The sequence below is a fragment of the Carettochelys insculpta genome, chromosome 1 (assembly GCF_033958435.1).
Source record: "Carettochelys insculpta isolate YL-2023 chromosome 1, ASM3395843v1, whole genome shotgun sequence".
Classification (NCBI taxonomy): Eukaryota; Metazoa; Chordata; order Testudines; family Carettochelyidae; genus Carettochelys; species Carettochelys insculpta.
Window position 1 is genome coordinate 147340420 of NC_134137.1, and position 19279 is coordinate 147359698.

Below are 19279 nucleotides of genomic sequence, written 5' to 3' on the forward strand. Positions count from 1 at the left end.
GGTTTAAGCCTGGGGGAATGGGATACAAATCAAGATTTATAATTTTTTTCCCCTGGTCCATCCCCCAGTTTTGAGTTGTTTTGGATCACAACTTCTTACAGTATTGTCAAAATGGGTCGCTGCCTTGTAACGGTCAGGAACCGCTGGTATACAGTGACATGTAACCCCAGGCTCAGTTGAACCTGTTCGCAGACCCTGTGTTTGCTATCTTAGCGCTTAAGTGTCTACATGCAGTTGTAACCTCAGATTACACCCAAGAGCTCCAACAGGCCCCCGATGAGGAGAGAAGGGGCAATTGCCCCTAGGCCCAGCATTTCAAAGGGGCTTGGAGCTCTGGCTGCTGCTGTGGTCAAAGCTCTGGACACCTTTGAAATACTACCAAGTGCTGTGAGCTGCTCCATGGGCAACTCAGAGGAAGTGTGTGTGGGGGTCAGGACTGACTACCCCAAGCCCTCCCCCCTTCATCCTTGGCTCCATTTCCTCTGGGAGAGGAGAGCCAGGAGCCACTCCCAGCTTGCCCTGGGCCCATGACCCCTATTGGTGCCGCTGAGCTCCAGTATCTAGGTGGCATTATCCAGGCCTGAGTCCACTAACTCATATCCCAGACTTCCTAGTGCCCTCCAAAATGTGCCTACTCTAGCCCTTTGTTCATGGTGCAACGAGGGAAAACCTGACTGTCCACCAAAATTGACTGTCTAGAGGACAAAGAAAGTCAACCTGTGGGTTTGTGGTTACTCTTGGTGGACTCCCAGAGCATGAGTCTAACAGGGCTATGTCCACACTGCAAAGCAATAAGGCTTAAGCACTGGGTCCTAGCTTGAGTCAGACTGTGCCAGTCCTCACATCCTGGGACTCTCAATGGTGAAGCCATAGGTTAGTGATGGATGTAGATAGATGGAAGAGGGGATAGTTTTGTGCCTTAGCTCGAACTTGTGGATCATGGGCAGTGGATTGGGGAGGCTGTGCTGCCCCAAATAGCCAAGCATGGCCCCACCCAAACTCCATGCCCAGGACCCCACTTCAGCTGTGTGCCGCTGGGCTGCAGGAGCTGGGCCATACTGCCTGTCTTCCTGGAGCAGGGGAGGCTGCAGCAGCACCGTCGCTGCCCGTGCCTCAACTTACAGTGCAGCCATATTGAGTGGGGCTAGGATTTCACTCCTTGAACCTGCTCCTACAGTTCTAGCTCAGAAAATGACCTTAAGGCCGGGGCACTCATAATTTGCACAGAAGCATGGAAGTCCCTCTCATTGTCTCATCTAAATTGCAGCAGCAGGTGCTGTAGTAAAGAATTTTATTAACTCCATTATTTTAGTACAACATATTACTTTACATTTGTCAGAGGAAATGAGTCAAAGATACTCATGCATATTGATACTAGGATATTTATACAAGGTTTTTGGCGCTTGACTACACCCAATATTCTGTACAAACTGTGGCTAAGTGTTGCTGCCCTTTTCTCCCTGTGGCCAAAGGCACCTGTTTCATATTGGCTTACTAAGCAACCACATCCCTTTGCCGCATCACGCCTGAAATCAGAACGTTAAGGGCCCTCAGTCAGGGACAATGGGGCAGGTCCCCCGTTGGTGTCAATGGAGCTATGGCATTTCACATCAACTGAGCTTCTGTCCCCATCACTTCTTATTTGTAGTGAATGAGCTCAACACATATTTGTATGGTGCAAAATAATATATACAATAATTAACAGCCATATTAATTATGAAATATAAGAAATACTTACACATAAATGACCATTGGCAAAATATATTTTGTGACATACGGTCCCTATTTTGTTTGTTATTTCACGTTTTAGGGCATGATCACTGCACCTATATCCTGAGTAGAGCTAGGCCACATTCTCAGACATCCTTTGTCCAGCATAGTCCATCAAGCTCTACAGAGGAAAATGCAAAAGAGGAAGACCTCGGACAATGTGGAAAAAGATCTACTGAAGGACAACAACTGGGGTACTCCTGGGGGTCAGCTAGAAGTTTTGTCCCAAGACAAAATGAAGTGGAGGAGACTTGTAGATGACCTATGCTCCACCCAGAGTACAAGGGTTTAAGTTTACTGCATCTATAGAAGTGAATCGTAAAGCCTCTTATGACTTCAGTGATACAGCAGCAAGTCATCCAAGACCAGTCCTGCTTCCATCGAATTCTATGGCAAAATTCTGACTGATCCCATTGGGAGCAGGACCAGATCTTTACTCATTAATTTACAAAATTCAGTCATTCACAATGGGTGCCCACTCATGGGGAACCTGAATGAACAAAATCCTACAGGAATGGCAAAAAAATCAAAGGCCATATTTGTACTTATTTTAATAATTACAGAGCTGCCTAGTACATAAGCTTAAGCAGGGTTTCGGCAATTCAAGTGCTGTGAATGAGAAGACACTCTGAGGCAGATACTAATCATTCTTATACTAGATTACAGACACCATATATACTAGCTGTCTGTGCCCACCAACCACACCAACCCATACTAAACAATTCTAGTCCAGGTCCTCTAAGATATTTAAGCTTCTAACCTCCATTGATTGAGACCGAAGTTAGGAGCCTAAATACCTTTGAGGATATGTGTGTGTCTCCCCAAAGGATCAATTGTAACCATACTCTTTCAGCCGCACCAGCTTTAAGTTTTTAGTGCTTTGCTTCTTTATTTTTCCAATTTTCCATTGAAGCCTGTGAGCATTAAACCTCCTGGTGGGCATGACAACACTGATGAGAGACAGGCATTGCGCTCAGAGTGCAGTCATTGTGCTAACAAAATGGCCTACAGCAGAGCCAGAAGAGACATGCATATCAAACTGGGTCCAGTCAATTGGGCTGTGCTCTGTGTCTGTACGTGTGTGTGTGTGTGTGAGAGAGAGAGAGAGAGAGAGAGAGATACCTTTGTAATTGTTTAAAATAACACCACTAAATAGATTTTAGAGGCTCTGCAGGTGAAAATCCAATGCACTAGTCCCACACTAGAATGTCCTCTTATATTTCTTTGTGGAATTGCTCACTGACCAAAGAATTTATTTAAAGCCTCTAACCCATTGGTGGAACATTATTTTAGGAATACTACTACTACAAATCAGTCAGAAGACACATCAGTTAAAGAGGGTAATAAGTACACAAAGGCAATAAGCTTTTTTCCTTGACAAAGTACCACTTGAGTTGCTATTGTTTACAAGTATTAATCCATTTGTAGGGTAAAGAGAAGGAATGCCAGAAAAAATGGTCAGGCAGATGACAAGAGGAAGGCTGAGTACTGCAGATGTAGACTGTTTAAAATTCAGTTTATTTCATCCAGATTCCATTTTGAGCCTTCCTGAATGTCAGGAAAGGACATTAGGCACTGTTTCTGTAAGATATGCCATCCTGTATTGATACTATTTGAAGACACTGAGGAGAAAACCGCTAAAATAGAGTCCGTGTTTCACCCCCATGTAAAACATTAAACAAACCTTAACCATGATCAACATGAAAGATTTCATAGGAATGAGGTGAGAATTGCACTGGTTGAGAGGATAAACTACACAACTGATTTCTTTTTCTTCTGCAGGTACAGTGCAGAAAAGTGGTGGTTCTAGCGTTCCATACTTCCACCTAAGAAAAACTGACTGACGTTGTACAAATTTCTTCCCATTAGTAATGTCTTCAGAGTGTGTGTGCAGGGAGGGGAGTCTGGGGAGGGGGCGTGAAAGACTTTATAACTAAATAATCTATTCACAGCTGTAACATCCTCCAAAGATTAGCTATTGCAGAGATACACGAAAGTTCAGTTTGAATATCGATATATTAATTAAGTCTTCTAAATGGAGTGAGAACTAGATGAGAATGAAACTAGTTCAAAGATAAGTCTTATAGTACATTTTGCAAGAAGACAAACTAAAACTGACTATCCACATTTTTCTTAAATCACATCCAGAATAGCTAGCTACCAATCAGCAACACATACAAAATGTTGGCATGACTGCATGCACATTTACAGAGCAATTCCTTTTAACACTAATATTTTCAAGAATTCATTGCATGGAATTTTATTTATTTACAGCTGGGTTTGCTTAGTTCTCCTTCCTCTCCCCATTGTTGCTCATTAGTGAAATTAATATGTAATGTTGGCATAGCTTCCTTCATTGTGTTTCGCACAGAGAAGAAGGGGGAACACCTTTGATTTGCATTTACAGCCCATCGTTTCCATGTTGCTATTTCCTCACAGGGCACTTAAAAATGTAAAATAATAGCCCTCTTCAACTAATTCTTGCCCTAATTTTAGAACTGCTAGTAGGACAGTAAAAAACCCCTTTCAAAATCCCTGGCTAAACATTGTTATTTTATATGCTCTCTATGAGCAAGCAGGTCACCAGCCCTCTGCTCTGCCAAAATACACACAACAAAGCATGAAGCCAACTCCCCTGCTTTGCCAGCATTCACACAGAAACATGTGGTTTGCTATTCCATGAGTCAGGGGTCTTGTGCTGTTTACCTGTGTTGTGGATTCCTTCACATAAACTAGGTTGCTGCAAAATATTATACAATTATAATACTCATTAATAGGCAGGATATCTCCTTCTACCTGGTATACCTTAACTTCAGGCTGGGTTAATTAAGTATAGGCTGGCCCAGTGGAATATAATAAATAACCCAATTCTACTTCTTCAGGACCTGGCATTTTCTCACGGATACACGGTTGGTCAAGAACGCAGTTGGCTCACTCCTTTACAGCTTCTGAAGTCAGAAGGGATCACAGGTGAAAGTTGTAGATGTACATGTTGTATTACTTACTGTAAAGTGAAGAACTTATTGATATCTCAGTAAGAAAATTACCATTCCTATGTAATATAAGAACGGCCATATTGGATCATGTAGCCCAGTATCCCAGTGGCCAATGCTACACGCCCCAGAGGGAGGGAACAGAACAGGTAATCATTGAGTGATCCCTCTCCTGTCATCCATTTCTAGGTTCTGACAAACAGAGGCTAGGGGCTCCATTCCCACCCATCCTAGCTAATAAGTACTGATAGACCTAATCACCATGGATGTATCTAGCCCTTTTTTGGAACCCTGATAAAAATCTTGCTCTTCACAACATCCTCATTAAGGAATTCCACAGGTTGACTATGTGTTGTGTAAAGAAAAAGCTTCCTTGTGCTTGTTTTAAACTTGTTGTGTATTAATTTAATGTAAAGACACACATCTCATAGAACTGGAAGGGACCTTGGGAAGTCATTGAGTGCAGTCCCCTGCCCTCTTGGCAGGACCAAGCAACATCTCTTCCCCCCCTCCATTTGCCCCACACCCTTAAATGTCTGCCTTGAGGACTGAGCTCACAATGATGGGTTTAGCAGGCCAATGCTCAAACCACTGAGTTATCCCTCCTTTTTGGTTACTCTTAGCCTGGCCTTTTGGGAGTTCTACTCTTTGGACACAGAAACCAGGTAATAAGAAAAGTAGATGATTAATCAAGTGAGTTATCTGTCTTCAAAAATCATAAAAGAGTAAGAGGAAACAAGAGTATTTTTTCCAAGACACAAAATAAGAATAAGGAGGCCTAGAGAGAGATTGGAAGTTACAGATAAGAACTGGGAACCAGCATATCCCATGAAGCCATTGTTGTGAACTGTTGTTATTTGCTTCATAAACTAACTCATTCGCCTGGTAGTAGGTAGTAAAACTTCCCTTTCTCCCCTTTCTCTCTAACTTGATAGGATTCCAGACCAGTTCCACATCTCATGAGATGGAATGGCAATCCCATGAAATAAAATTATCTTAAACATTGCTTCAGTTGGCTGCGTGTCACGTGCTACCTTTAAACCTGTCTGGAAATCAAATAGTTATTCAGCAAAAATGTTCCTATTCAGAACAATTGCTGGGGATGAGAAATAGTATATTGTGCTTTAGAACATGTTCATGTTCCAAAAGCAACATCCACCACAAAAATGATATGCAAGACTTATTGCAACATAAATCTTATTAGTGAAAGCCCTTGGCATTGCAGTACAGTATATGCCTCTGTAAAAAGAATGAGACAGAAATTTTTGCAACAGAAATTCAGTCTTTACTGAAGCTGAAAAACATGTGAGCTTGCACATAGTGCTAGAATAGAAACACGCTGATATTGAGAGCTAATTATTCATATCCTAATTAGATTTAGTTTAAATGAGCTTTTTTGTTGTTGTTATTGTCATTTAGCCTTACAAGCAGCCTTAATGATGAAACCACTGGGGGTGCAGAGATAAAATATAACAGCCAGGAAGGAAAGAATATTTTGCAGTCATTTGTTGAAAGTAATATCTGAATTTCAACAAATACGTTCACACAACATAACTGCTATTGCTAAAGTTCTGTTGGCATTTCCTTTAGTGACTTCTTTCCCTTCCAAAACTATTCACCCAGCCACAGAGGTTATTTGTCAGCTGAAGTTTTGCATTCAAATTTTTATCTTGAGAAAGAGCCGTTATTTCTTTTAACACAATTGCGTTATAAGGTTCAGTATTTTTGTGTGTGTTTTACTATATCTTTTTTGATGCTGCTGCATAAGTACAGGCTGAATGTTAGAAAAACTAGGCCTCTCATTGAACTGATGTTTTGTAATATGGTACAATAAAGTGATTGAATTATCCATGTCTGGGGAGAATTTTTTTAAAATGGGCTTTAAAATTGTCCATGCAGACAGAAGTTATACCAGCAGGTCACCAGGTCTGCACACACAAGTACCGTACAGATTTTGTGTAAAATTGAAATCCTGTTTGGGGTTCCTTTGAAACACATTGTCCAAGAACCACCTTGTCTGTGTCAAGACTAGCCCCCAACTTTGAAGGGAGGATGGTAATTAGGGTGTTGGGAGATTACTAATGAAGTGCTGCAGTGCACACAGAGCACTTCATTAGGCAAACTCTCCCTCGCAGCAACTTTGAAATGTCAGACTTCGAAGTGCTGGCTTGCACGTAGCTGCAGGTCAGCTGGGGGCATTTCGAAGGAGTAAAGAGACTTTGGAGTAGCGCGGGCACTTTAAAGTACTGTGGCTGATCTGCAGCTACCTGCAAGCCAGCACTTTGAAGTTTCACACTTCGAAGTTGCAACAGGGGAAATTTTGCCTAATGAAGAGCTGCACATGCACAGCACACTTCATGAGTAATCTCCCAACACCCTATTTACCATGCCCCCTTTGAAGCTGGGGGCTAGTCTAGACACAGCCCTTTTGTTTTATGAATTTTATTTTTAAAACACTTTTACTTATTGTTACTGCTTAGAGAACTTCTCATGTACACATCATGAAGGCCCAGGTTCTTAAAAGTGAATCTTCATGCCTAACTGGAGATGCCCAAAACAGCCTGATTTCTGGAGTGTGAACAGTTAGAGCTTTTTATTTATAAAATGTCTCAGACTGGTTGAGGTCAAATAGATTATTGTATCCATTTTACCAGGGGAAAATTAAAGCCTGGTCTACGCTTAAAAATTGGATCAACCTAGCTATGTTGCTCACAGCTACAAAAAGTTTTCTGCTTGTGCAACATAAACTGGATATGACTAGATCAATGGAAGAAGTCCACCATCAATCTAGCTACCACCTACTTGAGAGGTGAATTATCTACAGCGACCAAAAAACCTATGCAAGTAGTTTGTACACTAAACCTGCTCCAGTTGTACACATGCAGAGCAGTAAGTGTACCATTGCAGCAGTTGCAGAATAGACATATCCTAACAAGAAAAATGTTACTGGGTTTGGTTTGCCAATGGTCACACAGCATGACAAAGGGTATAAGTGGGAATAGAAAACTCGAACCCTTAGGCTTTATGACCTTTTATAGTAGGACATTTCTTATGTGCACTATCTACCTTTTAAAACAATATATAAAATAGAAGGGATCTGCTAATATAGCTTTCTAAAGTGTTTTCTTATTAAAGCAGCCAAGCAGGGACTGAGATTAGAATGCATGGTTGTGTGCCATGTCTACACTGAAGGCCACTCAGAGTCATGAGTTAAGAACTGAGTGTTTACAATGTTCTGAATATTTTTGCCTTTTCCAGGTTAAGCATCAATCCCCTCTGATTATTATAACTCTATTATAAATTTCCTGTATAAAGCATTTGATGGAGGTCAAGCCTTCCTGCACATCCCCCCTGTTTTTCAGTTGTGCCTTTAAGGAAAGTGAATGCTGGGGGCCTGGGGTATGTGTTGTTCCACTGTCATTTATCTGGCAGCTTTTCTGCAGCCTTGACAGCCCCATCTAACTGAAACAAAGAAATGATCCCTGGATCAACAGCTCAGACCTAAGACCAGCCCCTGGGTAACCTTGGAAGATTCTGGTACAGACCATTACATCCCTCTCCCATCCTCATTTTGCATCCTGCTTGCATAGCTTGATGGAGCTTGATGATAATCAACAGGCCTTGGGCAGCAGCAGGCAGATAATCCAAGCAGTACAGAGGTTGCTTTTCAGGGTAAGGCCTGAGGGCTTCTCCAGCTGAAGTGACGACAGAATTCTACAACAAAAGCTGGAGACTAAGGGCTGTGCATGGGGAGACAGTCTGCAGTCACCAGCTGTTGGACTGAGATTAATTATTAATTTCTTCTGAGCTGCTTTTCCAAGAATAGGACAAAACCAGCATTTGCTGCAGCCCTGTTTTATTTAGCCTTCTTTTCTATAATCACTCACAGGCACTGAGCACGCACTATAGGTATGGACATATATATTATACATTCCAGATACGTCTACACTAGAGAATTTTGTCAACAAAAAACGGGGTTTTGTCAACAAAACTCACGAAGCATCTACACACAAAATGCATTTTGTCTGCAGTCTGTCAACAAAACTCGACACTTCTGCCAACTGCGTTCTGCCTCACTACAAGGAGGAATAACACTTTTTGTTGACAGTGTCTGTCACCAAAAAAAACATGTGGATGTTCTGGGGGTCCCTCCATTGACAGACAGGGCTTTTGGGTTACTGGGCAGCCCTGTTTGCTGAGCTTCTGGCTGGCCAGTCTGTCGAGAGAGTGGCCGGGCAGTCTGGCTGCTCTCTGTTGACAGAACAGATCGCTCTTTCAATCCACTTTTGTGTGTGGGCGTGATCTGTCAACAGAAATTTTGCCAGAAGATCTCTTCCAACAGTAACTTCTGTCAATAGATCACTGTGGTGTAGACGTAGCCTCCCTGTGTATAGAGGTAGATATTCCATGGGATGACAGATTTATTGGGAACTTTAACCACAATATCTGCCCTTTCTCCACAAATACTAAGGTGCCACCCATCACTAGAGCTCCAAACAGCTACCGTTAAAAATCAAGGAAAAGGTATAGTCCTTTGGTTCTGTCTCTAGTTTTCATACCCATTGGCAGTCTGAATTAAAGAATGTGGGGAAAAATTAGGCTGACCTTGACGTGCTAATGCCTGTGAAAACCACAAATTGCCTTGTCTTCATTAGGATCTTGCCTCCTGTTAGCCAACTCATGTTAAAAGCACACCTTCCCTCCTAGAAAAAATGAAGCCTCAGCAGATGTAAATTCTTTAACAGAATTCTATTCAGTCTACTCCATTCATCTGATGAAGTGGGTCCTACCCACAAAAGCCCATAAACTAAAAATACATTTGCTAGTTTCTAAGGTGCTACAGGACTGCTTGTTATTTGTAAAGCTACAGACGAACTTGGCTACCCCTCTGGCACTAAGGGTTCATAAGTACATTTAATGAATCTGGACTGGACTATTAAATGAGCTGGAAATAATGCGCCAAACCTTGCTTGCCTTACTCATATGAGTAATTGCATTCATTTTAATGGGACTGCTCATGTAAGTAAGGTGAACAGGATCTGACCAAATTTATGCAACTAGTCAGCTTTTGCAAATAATGTAAATTTGTATGTGTTGACTCTGCCTTTGCTTCTGTTGTGGATGTGGCATGAGTACAAGTAATCTGTCTTCTGAGTTTTGAATACAGTTTAGCAGGATTTATTCATTCTGCTTGTAAACAAACAGATTGCCTCAAAATCCTATCAAAGGTTGATTAAATTGCTTTGCTGGAGTCAACAGGTAGAGGCTATAAGATTTATTGCCTGTTACAAGCCAGAGCATCAGGTCTGATTTGCTAGTAAAAGATTTTAATGGAAAAAATCATTGTACAGTATTTAGTGGGGCGTGGGGCAGTCTCAACATCAGTTCCCATAGAGCTGCCGTGAGGAGAGTACCCAAATGCCGTCTGCAGACCTTTGACCAATGGCTTCACCATCTTCCCTGGAGACTGATTAAGCTGTGATTTATTTTCATGCATGCAAAATGAGGATGCCAGTAAGAGGGAGCAGGTGGTGGTCCCATTAAAGCAGCCCATGCAACAAACAACCCCCCTCTCCCTGTAAATATATAAGAGCAACAGCTGTAAGAGGATTTGGAACTAGAGGATAAGGAAGTTCTGAAATCTGTAGAATAGGAAGTGGTGGCTTTATATATTCACTGTTGATTGTACTTCCTGTAGTGACCACTGTGCAGTGTTTCATAACAGCTTGGGGCCTGCAAAATTTTGTGCAATAATGAGGAACAAAGATTCTTAGTTCTGCCAGGGTGTCTAGAAGCATTAATGTTTGTTTTATCTCATGCTGCAAGAAACTGCAGTAAGTCCAGAAACAACAGCATCGGGCCATTTTTTTTTCACCAGTCTATAGAAAATAATAATCTTAGTATTCAAAGTGACAGGCTGTGAGTTCAATAACCCTGGTTTAAATGAAATCACCTGTTTTTCACCTCACTGCTGTCAGCAGCCATATTGTTTATAAAGTGTGTTAAAAATGAAACCTTCAGTGACATCAACAATTAGCCTTACCAAGTGGCATTGTTTCCTGCATACCTGTTTGTCTATCCCCACAAAAGTGATATTGCATATCATATCTCATAGAGCTGGCAGGGACCTTGAGAGGTCACCAAGTCTAGTCCCTGAACTCACAGTAGAAGCCATCACCATTCCTGACAGGTTTTTTTTTAGATGGTTTAATCAGCCGCAGACCACTTCAAGAATGAAACCCACAACCTTCTGTTTATGAGACCAATGTGCTCACTGGGGGCTGGAGCAGCTGAGTGGCATAGAGAGAGGAGAGCAGTGGTTTCAACATTAACCTGCTAAACCTGGCATTGTGAATTCAATCCTTGAGGGGGCCAGTTGGGAATCTGGGGCAAATAGGCTAATTTAAAAAAAAATAAAAGGATGGTGCTTGTCCTTTCTAAGAGAGCAGGGGACTTGACTCAATGACCCCCTGAGGTCCCTTCCAGCTCTATGAGATGTGTATCTCCATATATTTATTTATAGGAGAATGCAGCTCCCTTTGTGCTTGCACTAACAATTGCTCTAAAAGGCACCAACAACTCTTTATGGGACCACTGTGCCACTGCAAAACAGCCTGAGAACAAGGCGCTCCATCCACTACTCTTTCCCCATCACTTGCCTGCCGACTTCTGCACTCCCCTATTGTGCTGGTGTGGCAGGCACATTGGCTCTCTATTCCATGGATAGAAAACCTTCCTCCACAAGCTATTCTGCAGGGGCCATTTGAGCTCCATATACAGACATTTTGCATTAATAGGGCAGAGTAAAGAGGCCCCAGCATGAAGTGTGACCATGGTCTAGACTTTTAGACATGCAGCTCACTGAGAAGTGTGAGAAAACAAGCAAAGGCACCATGCAATATCGGCACATTGTTAAATAGTAACAATGGCAGGTGAGCGGAAGCTGTGACTTGTGGCATTTACTATGTAAATCCAAGTGGATTATTTGCTAGAACTACATCCAAATTGCAAAATGACTGTGATGGCTGGCAATAAAATGGAGGCTGGCAATGTGGCCAAGAAGCTGAGGTAAAGTACCTGAGGGGGACAGACGGCACCTAAGTCACACAAATCATTCTGAATCACTAACCACACTTTTGGGAAGTGATCCAGGATGACTGCAGTTAATCATCCAATCCCTGTGGTACAAAAGGCGCATAATGCACGTTTGTAAACTAATGCGCATTAAAGAGATAACAGGGGATGAACACCAAAGGGGGGATTTGGCAGTATTAAGGCATAGTTTGTGATTTTTATTAATACACTCAGTGCAATAGAAAAGCTATGCTTGAAAGGAACAAGTTTCTCTTGAAAACCAGAATTCCTAAGCAGAACAGAACAGGCCTCTATTTCCACCGCACACGCCCGTGATTTATAGTAGTGTATTGTTTCTGACATTTATACTTGCTTTATCAAGCATGACACTCCACCGAAAAAGATCACACAATAAGGGCTGCAGCTGAAGAGGGCAAGAAATTCTGCTTAGAGTGGCTACATGTCCAGTTTTTGACTGGAAGGTCTTATTGAAAAGGGGACCTTACAATCAAGGGCAACCTGTGAAGGACACAAAGAAGCCACTGTGGCCACCCCCCTCGGCTGGAGAAAGAGCTGGGCCAACCCCCTACTCCCCCAGGCCCTGCCTCTCCCTGCCCCTGCTCTGCCCCCTCTCCTCCTCTTCACCCCCTTGTTCTGCCACTCCCCCACCACTTCCCCCCTCAGCAAGATATTTTCTATAAGGCAGGGATGTATGAGTTGGAAGTGAAACATGGAGATATAACATATCATATCTCATAGAACTGGAAGGGACCTCAAGAGGTCATTGATTCCAGTCTCCTGCTCCCACAGCAGGACATATCACCATCCCTGGCAGATGTTTTTTTAACCTAACCTGCCTCAGACCCGTGAAAGGCCCTCTCGCTTTGTGCCCTGACTTGTGCCAATGGCATCCCTGGGCTGAATCTGGCACCGCATGTGTAAAATCTTTTCCTATGTGCATGAGCTCAGGGAGTTCACTGATTGTCTAAATAAAATCACTTTCAAAGTTCTGAACGGATTTCGTTCCTCCCGCTGGAGCAAGAACAACAAGAACCAAACCAAATTGCACATGTCCCACTGGGAGAGAGACAGCAAACCAGTTGGCAATGGAGACTCCACTAATCCAGCTAATTCTTTAGAATGAGTTACATGAGTTCTTTGGTGGACACTTTAGCTATGCCATTTGTATGTTTTAAACACAAAGAGTAGGGCCATTACTTTTCATTTTCTTTGTAAAAGAGTTTATAGCAGGGCTGCCAACAGAACTGTCGGGCTCCTGGCCAAGGTGCGGTCATGGCTCTGGGCTCCCAAAAGGGGTAGAACCTCAGACGGAAGGAGTGAGGATGGAGGCCAGTACAGCCCAGCCTATCCCATCCAGAGCTCTGTGGTGATTTTAAGGGCCCAGGACTCTGGCTGCTGGGGTTACTGTAGTAGTCGTGGCAGTGGCTGTGAGCCACAGGCTCTTATAAATCTCCAAGCCCGGAGGCAGATGCCCCTTTTGTGTCCCCTAGCACCATCTGCAGGCCTGGTTTATAGTGACTGTCACGTCTGGGAATGTGGATTGACTGGCAGCCTTGAAGATGAAAGCTATCTGTTAAGTGGGTGCATCATGAGCACCAGTCGGATGAGCCTGCTAATATTGTCTCACCATTTTGCCTTTCTCCTAAACTCAGGCTGGCCGATGGGGGGTGGGGGGTGGCGAAGGGCCAAGGAGGCTGTTGCCCCCAGGACCATTTGAAATGCTGCAGAGTGCTATGCCATACTCTGCGTGAAGCTCTGAGGGAGCACGGGATGGGGGGCCGCAGGGATGACTGCCCTAAGCCCCCCACTTCTGCCTTTGGTCCCAATCCTTCTGGGGGTGGGGAGCCAGGCCCCCCTCCCACATTGGCCCCAAGCCTGTGGTGGCTGTCGGCCCTGCTGTCCAAACCAGAGGGACTACTTCTATTATCTCTCAGTCCCCCTCTCTTTTGACACTACTAACAAATATGCCAAATCCATGCCTGTTACAGTGAAAATTTTAAGTCCACCAGGAAGCTGCAATTGAATTGAGACCAGTTCACAAAGGCCAATGACCAGCCCATGAGATGGCTTTCCATTGTGAGGCCCAGTGAATAGTAAAGCAGGAACTCAGAGGAGAACAAGAATGTGACCAAGAATCGTTCTTTGTTTTTCTGCTTCTGTGGTGCACGTTTTGGGAGAAGTGGCACAGTGCAGCTAGTAGGCTCAGGGGCTTACTTCTCACTGTCAGGATTTAAACAAATTTCAGCTTAGCATTAAAAACGTAACACTGAAAATTACAAGCACCGGCTAAGTATAACGGAGTGTTAAGGGTGAAGAACAGATCTGATCAGAAGTGCAGTCCTGAGGTAACAAACATAATGAGTGAACTTTGAAGGTCTCCCCATAACTTCAGCACACCACCGTTTTCAGTTTTACTTCCAGATAGGATGGTAATATGGGTTGATCCTCTCTAGGCCAGCACCCTGGGGACCTGACCAGTGCTGAACAAGACAATTTGCTGGACCACGGGAGGTCAATAATGTACTTCCACTGCTTACTGGGCTCTTTGAAAACATTTAGAGGTTAATTACATCTATACAACATCACAGAACACTGACAGCCAGGACTGGTGGCTGTAAACAAACTTTACAGACCATGGGAAACTTTGTCACACCCATGAAAAGTGGCCAGCTAACTAAAATCATGCTGGATTATGGATGCTGCCGGATGAGAGAGTGCCAGACGAGAGAAGTTCAACCTGTATATGAGGAAACGGAAGAACATTATATTCTTGTAAGGACCCTTCCTGAACCCAGCATATGCTATTTTTCTTCGCTTAGCCTCCCCAGTCTCCATTCTGCTGCGTGAACATGGCTTGACATACGGTGGGGAAGTACGCCGAGGCCTGTAACAAATACGTAGCAGATTACCTCAATTTCTGCATAAGAGGGGAAGTACAGAAGAAGTTGTAGCTAAGACAGATGTCTCTGAAGCATAGCGTTTCTCAAGGTTACTCCTGGGGCTGAGTATCTCATGTACTATTCTGTGCACAGGGCTGTATCTAGAAGCACGATTCAGTCATTAGTGGGAGATGTTCATGGGAAAACTCTCTTCCCTATCTCTGATGTTCATGATGACTAATATTTACCTTCCATGCACAGTTCTGAAGCCTAATAAATGGTGCTAGTGTATGTGCCTTGTCGGCTCTCTGTTCTTATCCCTCTATCATAGCATCATACACGCAATGGCTCTTGTATGCATGAAGACAAACAAAATGCTGCATTGGGGAGCATGATTTGTGGCAGAAAATACATTTCTTGCTGGCCTCTTACTGAGCTGGTATTTTGTCTCTCCTGTAACATATTCTGGATGAGTCACAATTACTGAGATGCACATAGCAACAGTGTACAACAAAAAGCCATAAATGCCTACGCTGACAAGCACAGGACCAGAAAAGAAGATGGTGCCCTTATCATTAACTGCTGAAAAATTATTGCCAGCTTAGTGTTCTGAAGACACTCTAGGACGTCCCATAATTGGTCTGGTAAGGGGAGTAGTGACCATACGGGTATAAATAAACGTGGTGCTTCTACAGTACATATCCTATCTAACTAGAAATGGAAAAGACCAGTGAGCCCTAAAGTCCCTTGCTCTGCACGTGCCTGTTACAATGCTTTGAAACAAAGGTGAAAGTACGCCGGTGTGCTCTAGCAGGTGAGAGACTGGCTGGCTGGGGGCAGGGCTCTGGCCAGCTTCATTGCGAGGGCAGTGGCAGGAATCTGAGCCCCTCCCCACTCCAGTCCCCTTCCCTGAGAGCCCCCCACACACCTCACAGTCCTCTGCCTTGACTCCTGACCCCCATCCTGAGCCTCCAATACCTCCCAACCTCTTGTCCTAATTCCTCCACCCCACACCTCTAGCCCCGTACCCTGACTCCTGCAGCTCCCACAGACACTCCGTCCCCCGACCTGACTCCCACATTTCCTACGTCTCAACCCCTGCCCTGCGCCCCTCACACCCACAAACCTGACTTCTGCACCCCCTCACGTACACAGCTCTCTGCCCTGATTCCTGCACACCAACTACCCAACCTTCTGCCCCAAGCCCCCTAGTACTTCACCCCACACTTAAATTTCATACAGATATTGTCATCTCACAATTCCCCCCACCTTGTGATAGGATAGAACCTGTAAGAAATTTAAGTTATTTTCCCCTCTTCTTTGGAAAAAGCCATGTCCACATTAACTGGGTACAGCTGTACACTTGATGTTAGCCATATCTATCTTAGGAAAATATAAAACACTTTAGAAACTGAAGGCAATAATTTAAGTACTGATGAGCAAACTAGACCAGCGGCGTCCAATAGGAATTCAAAGATCACCACACTTGTGGTTATCGTGCTTCCATACAGGCCACAGCCTACTCCCCGACACTCTAAATAGATGTCCCTCCTCCCCCAAAGCCAAGCACTCCCAGCCTTCCCATCTCTAGGTAAATGCCCTCCCCCAGCCTCCTCCAGGCTCCCTCCCACATTTTAATTAAATGCCGGCAACTCACCGGGGCTGCCACTGGATCCGCCACGGAAGCCACAGATGAAACAGCTACGCTGCTAGCGTGCGCTTCTCCCAACAAGAGGTGGGGTGCATGCATGGAGCAGGTGGATGGCACTCCCCACATGCAGCTCGAGGAGGAGCTGCATTTAAAGGCTCCATGAGCCTCATGTTTCTCCAGAGCCAGATTCGCCACAATGCAGCGTCCTATTTGCCACATATGTCGAGTGGTGAATGTATTGGACACCGTGAAACTAGACTGAAACTCAGATTTCAGGTTTTTGTTTCAGACAAAGATTTGGAAGAGAATATATATTGGCATCATGGCCTGGTGCAGCTCCCAAGAGCAGACTTTTACCCTACATAGTGGTTTGAAAGATGCTCTTTCAAACAAAATTCTAGAGGAAACGTATATCCATCATATAGCTGAAACTGAAGCCTTAGAAGAGTGCAAGACTCCAAAAGAGCCCAGCGGGGCAAACATCTAACTGGAGAGTGGGATCTGATTTTCATTTCCTTGCTAGCCCCTTTGCACAAGTCTTCTAGTGCAAAGCAGGGGACAGCCCTAGCAGTGCAAAGAGCTCTGAGTGTAAGTGAAATCAGGTGTAGCGAGCTGCACATTGAGGAGGGAAGGTTGCTGGAAAATCTGTTTGTGATGAGAAACAATGAAGTTGCAGTAGAAATGAAATGTGGGAAAGCCAGATATGACTGAAACTGAAACCAGTCACTATGTACATGTCTGGCCTTGGGTATTTAAACCTCTTTTACTGGGGGAGGAAATCATTGGCTGAGCTCCCAGTTTTCCTTAGCCTCTTTTTGAAACACACGCTGAGATATTTTTTCATCTACTTGGCAGAAGGGACTTAAAATCTATAACAATGCAGCCCAACCCACTCTTGTGACTGCAGTGAAAGACCAGTACCTGGGCTTGTTCTAGCCCTTATTTATATCAACAGAAGGGTTTGGGCTAGAAGAATCTTAACCTTACCCCACATTCTGCATGGGAAGGAGCACACTCATGCAATCCCAAAGCAGAGCACTGCTCTGTCAAGAAGGAGCATGGCTAGCCTGCTTGGTGATGCATTGATTCTGGTGTCCTTAGGCAGTTTCCACTGGAAGTACCCCTGGCTGCAACTTAAAGCTGTTTTCTCCCAGATGAACTCCAGAGGAGTGAGGTAGTGCCTTTCCCCGGAGCAAATGCCACCTGCCGTGATGGTGGGTGAAGTTGTATACCCACAGCACTGGCAGGACTGAATGTGGCCCGGTGTCTTTTCTGCATACCAAACGTCACTCTTCTTGTCTTTCTAAGAGTTATGCACATCCATGCATGTACACACACACATACACACACACCCCTTTCACTACTCGGTGTGATAAGAACCAAAGAATACTGTAGCTGTTAACACTAAAGCAACAGGAAAGAATCCTGTACCGTCAGTGGAAGTGAACGAGGCAGCATAGGAAGTGTTTTTCTATCTCTTAAGTTCTACTGTATCATGAAGGAATATATATAAAAATAATAAATAAAATAAATAATAATAAAAAATAAAAAATAAAAATAAAATAAAATAATAATAAAAATAATAAAATAATAAATAAAATAATAATATAATAATATAATAATAAATAAATAATAAATAAATAAAATAAATAAAAAATAATAAAATAAAATAATAAAAAAATAAAAAAATCACCCTTGCACCATGTTTCACCACTTCTTGTTATAGGTCAGGTATAGCTCAGTTTGATTTTGTGTTGAGCAGAATATTCTTGCTATTGTTTCAGAAAGTAAAAGTTTGTCCAGTTCCTTAACCGAACCAAAACAAAACAAAACAAAACAAAAAGTGCTGACCCATAGCAGAATAAGAGAGAGCTCCGTGATTTAATTAGAGAACAAGGGCCTACCGCAGCTGTTGGCACTTGAAAACTTCCTGTGATCCATTTCCTTTTCATGTTAATGTTACAGACAGAGACATGGCATAACAGATAGTGGTCTGACAACAACAGCATTTTAGTCTATGACTCAAATGTTGTAGCAAGTCTAAACAAATGGATGGCAGTCAAAGCAGGAGGATGTCAGGGACGACCAGGACATTCCTATGCGCTGACTAATGTTGGCTATTGTGCCAGAATTGTGCTAACAGGGGGACATCTCAAAGGCATAGATAAGCCATCCCTTACTTTAACTTACATTTTCTCAGAGTGTAAATATTATACCCAGTCTGCCTCTCCTTACACTTACTCACACTTTCGAAAATGGGTGTAATTAATCCTGATAGAGCGTGAGTGCATCTCAGAGTGTAATTTACATCATGTCATGGTTCACCTCTGAACTTGGTCTCCAAATATGTCTCACGGGGGTGTTACGCATAAGATAATGCCACTAGAGGACCTTAGCAAGGCTCTAGCATTTTTTAATGTTTAATGGTTGTAGCATCTGACTTTTTGCTCACTCGGGTTGATTTCTTTAAAGCAGTTACATTCAATACCTGCAACTTAGCATCCGGCTCACCTCCTTTAATAATAAATGTGGGAAATTTTTGAAATTTTGAAGTCCAAAGCATGTAACTGACTTAGCAGCCTAAATATTATGTTTTATTCTGGCATAGGAACTTTGGAAGAGTTTCCATTCCCCTTCCCCTCCCAGCCCCCCCATTGCCTGATTATTTCTAAAAATAAGCACAAAGCTTTTAATGTTTAGAAAATGCAGGAGGTGTCTCTTTGGATATTTTTAAGCAGTAAGCAGAAAGGTATAAAAGATCAGACTTCTTCTAAAGAAATGGCTGTCCTGTTCCAGCTCTCTCTATGCCTCTTGTTACCAGAAGAGGTGTCACTTGGAAGGAAGCACAATTGACTGTAAATGCCAAAATAACAGACTGTGAATGCCTTCGA